Source organism: Bufo gargarizans, chromosome 3 (genome assembly GCF_014858855.1).
Source record: "Bufo gargarizans isolate SCDJY-AF-19 chromosome 3, ASM1485885v1, whole genome shotgun sequence".
Classification (NCBI taxonomy): Eukaryota; Metazoa; Chordata; class Amphibia; order Anura; family Bufonidae; genus Bufo; species Bufo gargarizans.
In genome coordinates, this window is record NC_058082.1 from 9,072,387 (window position 1) to 9,079,612 (window position 7,226).

A 7,226-nucleotide genomic window follows, 5' to 3' on the forward strand; every position below is an offset into this window, starting at 1 on the left:
CTACCTTGCCGATAAGCCAAATTTCAGGATGTAACTTGAGACAAGGTTTGGACCTAGAAACAAAACAATTAAGGCATCAACACTGGATTGTGCACATGTCGTGAGGAAACCCTGCGAATGTGTAAAACGTGAATGATGGAACCAGAGCAGCATTTTTTTTTTTTAACAAATTAACCTTTTACCAATTAAAATGTACTTAACCTGGAAACCTAGGGAGGGTAAAATACCGCGGCAAGCCGCTTCTACTAAGCCCCCGTACTGGCTTAACACTGACACCAGCGAACCTAGGCCCCTGACCTGCAGCCTCCGCTAGGATTGCTCACAGCGGACCAGGCCTGTAGACCGTGCGGTACTCTGTAACCCGCTCTTCCCGGAGACCTTGCTTCGCCAACTATGAATTCCCTTTTCTTTTTTTTTTTAAAACCCGTCCCTACTAAACCAGACCCAACACACCCGTCTAAGATCCCTGGTAATCACCTGCATGGATTCAATAACACCCTGTAGCTAAATAACCCCCAGGGAAACCTTATGTACGGGCAGCAGAAGGAAGCAGCCACCGCCTATGAGCTGTTCCCCCTGACCGAGCCTAGTTCTCCCAGCCACGATCCCTGCCTAACTAATGGCACGGCGGGTCGTGCCAGACTTTGTTGAAGACAAGGAGCGGGGACATGCTGTCCCCTGTACTTTTACGCAATTGCCGCACGGGGAGCTCGCGCTGCTCCATGGCAGAATGCAAGACGTGCGGGCAGCATTATTATCTTTTTTTTTTTTTTTTTATGAAATCAACCCTTTGCAAATTAAAATAAATCACTTGCATGGACTCATAACACCCTGTATCTAAATAACCCCCTGGGAAACCTTATGTACGGCTGGCAGAAGGAAGGCAGCCACCATCTATAACGTGCTCACCCTGACCAAGCTTAGTTCTCCCACCCCTGAAACCTGCCTAACTAACGGCATGGCGGCCCATGCCAGACTTTATTGAAAACCAAGCTTGTGACTTCTCTCCCGGCCCCCCCCCCCCCGACATGTACCCCTAGTACCTTGCTGATAAGCCACAAATCAGGGTGTAGCCGAGACAAGTTAGGACCTAGAAGCAAAACAATCAAGACATTAACCCTGGATTGTGCATTCGTCGTAAAGAACCACGCAAACAAGTAAAAAAAAAGTTTGGTTTTTTTTTCCCTTTTTTCATTTCAAAATTTTTTTTTTCCAATTATTATTTTTTTTTTTTACCATTAACCCTTGCCAATAAGAATTGCCTAACCTGGAGGGGAAGCTACCACCGCAAGCTGCGCCTACTAAGCCCCTGTACTGGCTTGACACTGAGACGAGTGAACCTCGGCTCCTGACCAGCAATCCCAGCTAGGATTTACTACGGTGGACCAGGTCTGTAGACCGTGCAGTACTCTGTAACACCCCCCCCCCCATGGAGACCTAGTACTCACCTGTATGGACTAATTAATCCCCCGTGCCTAAATGACCCTCTTGGCGACCTTGTGTGCAGCCGGCAGAAGGAAGCTAGCCACCGGCTATGACCAGCTCCCCCTGAACGGCCTGGTTCTCTCATCCCTGATCCCTGCCTCACTAACGGCACGGCGGCCCGTGCCAGACTTTAACGAAGATAGGGAGCGGGGCCACGGTGTCCCCTGTGTCCCTACATAATAACCGCGTGGGGAGCCGCGCAGCTCCCTGGCAGAGTGCACCAGTGCGGGGGAACCCCCCATCAGCCAGGGGCCGACCCACCGCCGGCTGGACACCCGTACCGCGTGGGGAGCCGCGCAACTCCCTGGCACCATGAACTGGGCCAGGGGGAGCCCTTTATACACAGTGGCCCCCGCCCCCCATCAGCAAAATTTGTGTGCCGCGTGGGGAGCTCATGCTGCTCCCTGGCAGAGTGCACCAGTGCGGGGGTGACCCCCATCAGCCAGGGGCCGACCCACCGCCGGCTGGTCACTTCTGCCGCGTGGGGAGCAGTGCAGCTCCCTGGCATTATGAACCGGGGCAGGAGGAGCCCTACTTCCATCAGGGGCTCAGCCCCCCACAGGTTTTGAAGTCGATGCCGCGTGGGGAGCCACGAAGCTCCCTGGCAGAGTGCACCAGTGCGGGGGTGCCCCCCCACCGCCGGCTGGTCACTCCTGCCGCGTGGGGAGCAGCGCAGCTCCCTGGCATTGTGAACCCTGGCATTTTGAAGTCGATGCCGCGTGGGGAGCCACGAAGCTCCCTGGCAGAGTGCACCAGTGCGGGGGTGCCCCCCCACCGCCGGCTGGTCACTCCTGTCGCGTGGGGAGCAGCGCAGCTCCCTGGCATTGTGAACCCTGGCATTTTGAAGTCGATGCCGCGTGGGGAGCCACGAAGCTCCCTGGCAGAGTGCACCAGTGCGGGGGAGCCCCCATCAGTCAGGGGCCGACCCACCGCCGGCTGGACACCCGTACCGCGTGGGGAGCTGCGCAACTCCCTGGCATTATGCTCCGGTGAGGGGGAGCCCCCCCTCACCTAGAGGAACGAGCCCCCCCGCCGGCCGGACCCTAACACTGTGCGCTGCAGAGAAGCAGCTTCTCACCCTCACCGACGTCAGGATATCCAGGTATGCTGAACTCCTCTCACTGGGAAGCCAGGTGTGGCTCATCAACGCTGTAACGCCGTACAGAGTGAGAGGGACGCTGGCTGTTGAAGTAGGCAGCCATGCCCCTCCCACAAATACAGGCCAATAAATCGGCCTTACACTTTGCAGAAGGCCATCCTCTTTTCAGCTTCAGCTTTTTTACAGTTGGTTATGTTTGCCTCCAGAATTTGCTGGAATTTCATTAAATCCATTCTTCCCTCTACCTGTGAAACATTCCCCATGTCATTGGCTGCAACAGCAAAGCATGATTGACCCAACCAAACACTTAATGATTGGAGAGGTGTTCTTTTTGTGAACTATAAAGGGCACCTGGCGGGAATCCGGCCTGTTTCCGGCATTAGTGCTGCAATTGGGCCGGACAGAAATCACTGCTTACAGAGTTATTTGTCTGGTAGAATCTTGGCACTAATGCTGGAAACAGGCCGGATTCCTGCCAGGTCCCTTATAGTCAATGGGGCCTGGCGGTGTCAATGCTATGAACTCCAGCAGGCTGTTCCTGTACCAAAGCAGTTTAGCACGGGTGCGAAACTAGACTTAGATCCTCCCATTATAGTCAATGGGGCCTGGTGGTGTCAATGCTATGAACTCCAGCAGGCTGTTCCTGTACCAAAGCAGTTTAGCACGGGTGCAAAACTAGACTTAGATCCTCCCATTATAGTCAATGGGATATGGCGGTGCTGATGCGATTCCTCTAGCGAAACAGCATGCTGGAACAGTTTGGTGAAACTAGTCTGATATCAGTCTGGGCAGACTATCTGCATGAAGCCACATATACAGAGGTGACGAGGGAACACATTTATCCCATTATAATCTGGCAAATTGAGAGCGCAAGGAGTGGGTGATCGACGCCAGTGAGCGCCATACATTAATACGGTGCCGCTAAATCTTTTCTTGTTCACTTGGCCGCTATTTGAGGATATAATCATGTGGACATATACAACTATGGCCGGGTTCACATCTGTCAGAAGGACAGAAAACAACAAACAAGCATCCGGTATGTTCCGTTATGCACATTTTGCATCCATTTTCACAAAATCCGTTTTTATTAGGTGGAAAAAAAATAGTTTGTTTGTTTGTTTGTTTTTGTGTGTTTTTTATATGTTCCTCTGTTGGCTCAGAACGGAAAACGAAACGGTGAATGTGATCCTGGCCTTACATCTACTCCGCATTCTGCGTGGACTACTACAGCTCTATAATGTTTTTAATATAAGTAGCCACTTTTAGTGAGGGCCCCACTGGACGGATTACTATTTTTGGATCAGGATTGTCTTTTAAGTGTTTTTAATATACTTCATTTAACCTCTTCTACCCCGGGCCAGTTTTCACCCTTCTGCTCAGGCCATTTTTTGCAAATCTGACGTGTCACTTTATGTGGCAATAACTTTGGAACGCTTTTACTTATCCAAACCATTCTGAGATTGTTTTCTCATGATGCATTGTACTTTTTGACAGTCATAAATTTGAGTCAATATATTTCACCTTTATTTATAAACAAAAATACCCAAAATTTGCAATTTTCATAATTTCTATTTCTCTGCTTTTATAACAGAAAGTGATACCTCATGAAATATTTATTACTTTACATTCCCCATATGTCTACTTTATGTTGGCCGCATTTTGATACATGAGGCATTTAACAGTAATTCGGAGGTGGACTATAACTGTTTACCATCATTTTGGATGAACAATACAACGTGCACCAACAGTGGATTTTATTTTTTGTGATGATTATTTACCGCAATATATGAAATATCTATAGTCCTATCTTGCATTGAGCTCTGCAACTAGGCATTAATTAGGGACCGTGACTGTGAATATTATCTTTATGTTTTTGCATATTTTTATATTTTATCTGATTGTAAATTGTGATTGCACTGTGAGCGGGCCATTTGTACATGATTCTATTGTAGCTAAGTGGTTATAGCAGGCTGAGCACACTCTAGGGAGCTTCCTATGCTCATTTACTGTGTATCATTTTTAAAATGTCATTTTATTTTTTTAGGACATTAGAAGGCTTTGAATTTTAGAAGCAATTCTTAAATTTTTTTAAACCTTTACAAAACCCACTTTTTAAGGACTAGTTCAGTTCTGAAGTCACTTTGTGGGGCTTACATAGTAGAAACCACCCATAAATGGCCCAATTTTTTTAACTAAACCCCTCAACTGATTTTACAAACTTTGTTAACCTTTTAGGTGTTCCACAAGAATCAAGGAAAATGGAGATGAAATTTCTAAATTTCACTTTTTGGGCAGATTTTCCATTTTAACTCCTTAAGGACACAGCCTTATTTCACCTTAAGGACCAGGCCATTTTTTGCAAATCTGACCAGTGTCACTAAGTGGTGATAACTTTAAAACACTTTGACTTATCCAGGCCATTCTGAGATAGTTTTTTCGTCACATATTATACTTCATGACACTGGTAAAATTAAGTCAAAAAAATTAATTTTAAGTCAAAAGTCAAACTAAAGATTATTTTTATTTATAAAAAAATACCAAATTTAATTTTTTTTTTAACAAATTGCAAATTTCCAAGTTTCAATTTCTCTACTTCTATAATACATAGTAATACCTCCAAAAATAGTTATTACTTTACATTCCCCATATGTCTACTTCATGTTTGGATCATTTTGGGAATATTTCATTTTTTGGGGATGTTACAAGGCTTATCAGTTTAGAAGCAAATCTTAAAATTTTTCAGAAATTTTCAAAAACCCAATTTTTAGGGACCAGTTTAGGTCTGAAGTCACTTTGTGATTCTTATATAAATAGAAAACACCCCAAAATGACCCCATTCTAGAAACTACACCCCTCAAGGTATTCAAAGCTGATTTGACAAACTTTGTTAACCCTTTAGGTGTTGCACAAGAGTTATTGGTAAATGGGGATAAAATTTGAGAATTTAAGTTTTTGGGCAAATTTTCCATTTTAATCCATTTTTTCCAGTAACAAAGCAAGGGTTAACAGCCAAACAAAACGCTATATTTATTCTGTAGTTTGCAAAAACACCCCATTTGTGGCCGTAAACTACATTTTTTTGTTTTTTACAATGTTCATCTGACAGGTTAAATCATGTGCTATTTTTATAGAGCAGATTGTTACGGATTCGATTATCTCAAATATGTCTAATTTAGTTTTTTTTGTTCCAGTTTTACATAATAAAGCATTTTTAATGTCCATATTCTGAGAGCAATAGTTTTTTCTATTTTTCCCTCTGGGCATATGTCTTTAAATGTTGCACCTCAGGTTTTGGGTTTTAACCTGAAAAGGAATAGAAGGTGCAATTCGCAGGACTGCGGTGGCTACAGGCTGCTATTGTAACATATAAGACATCTTCATCCAATGTAACTTTATTATTATTACTATTTGTATGATTTTTATGTTTTTGTAGATCATAGTTTATCTGTTTAATACTCCACTTATCTCAATGGTTAAACCGAACTTCCTCTTTAGCACGCTTCCTATGACCTGACGGATTTCTCGAGTCCTGAGACAATAGATGATGGGGTTTAGAAGGTGGGGGATAAAAGTATAGAGGCAGAGAAGCAAGACGCTAATATCTTGACTTAACACCAAGTTTATCAGAAAGGCATTATACACAAATACCCAAGGGCCAAAGTACATGAAGATGATGAACAGATGGGTGACACATCTAGAGAATGCCTTCTGTAGACCCTCGTTTCTCACAGAGGAGCAGACCTTCATAAGGATGAGAATGTAGGATATTATAATGTAGCACAATGGACCTAAGAGAACTACCATGGAGAGGACATGCGCAGTCAGTTTGAGCAGGGAGGTATCAGAACAGGCTCGAACCGTGACTGCCGGATTTACACAAAAGCAACTGTGAACTTTTCTAGTGCTTCAAAAAGTGACCTGAGTGTTAAGGAGATGAGAGACGCAAGAACCCAAAGTAATGGGTGATGATGGCGGAATATCTAAGGGGTCTGCTGATGGCCACATAGCGATCAAGTGCCATGAACATGCTGATGAAAGAGTCAAGAGACCCCAAGAAGTGGACACAGAAGAGCTAGAACATGCAGGCAAACAGCGTCATGGTTCCAGCTCCAAAGCAGTATTTGGCAATTATTTTAGGTAATGTTATCGTATTGAATACGATATCAGAGAGAGCCAGGTTCATGATGATGATGTACATGGGCTGATGAAGATGTTCCTTTCATAGAATCAGCAGGATGATGCAACTATTAGCGGAGAGGGAGACAACATTGACAAGGAACAAAGTGGAAGAAACCACAGTATAGTACATCTCCGGCAGCCCTGGGAATCCGACAAGCACGAACAACGCATCAGACTGGTTGGACATTGGTTGACAATGAGCTGGAAAATAAAGATCGATCTTAGAACATTAAAGAGTGCAGTGTTAGAAGCAATATGTATTGATCCATGTCAGTGGTGGAAGTCATGAGTGGAACCTCCATCGTTTCTTAGGTTCTGAGAAACAGAAGTGGAGAAAAGCAACAGGGATGGGTTAGGTGAGTAAATATTAATTCTCCTGGAATAATCCTTTAAGCTTCAAGATGGGTCACAAGTTTCCATATTTTGCAATTTTATAAAAAAAAATGAATTCTGTCAGTCATTT

The 7,226-nt window shown here is 44.7% G+C and overlaps 1 pseudogene; it reads right to left on the bottom strand.

Moving 5' to 3' along the window:
- Nucleotides 1–6,025: 6,025 nt before the first annotated feature.
- Nucleotides 6,026–6,950, bottom strand: LOC122930611 (annotated as a pseudogene).
- Nucleotides 6,951–7,226: the final 276 nt, after the last annotated feature.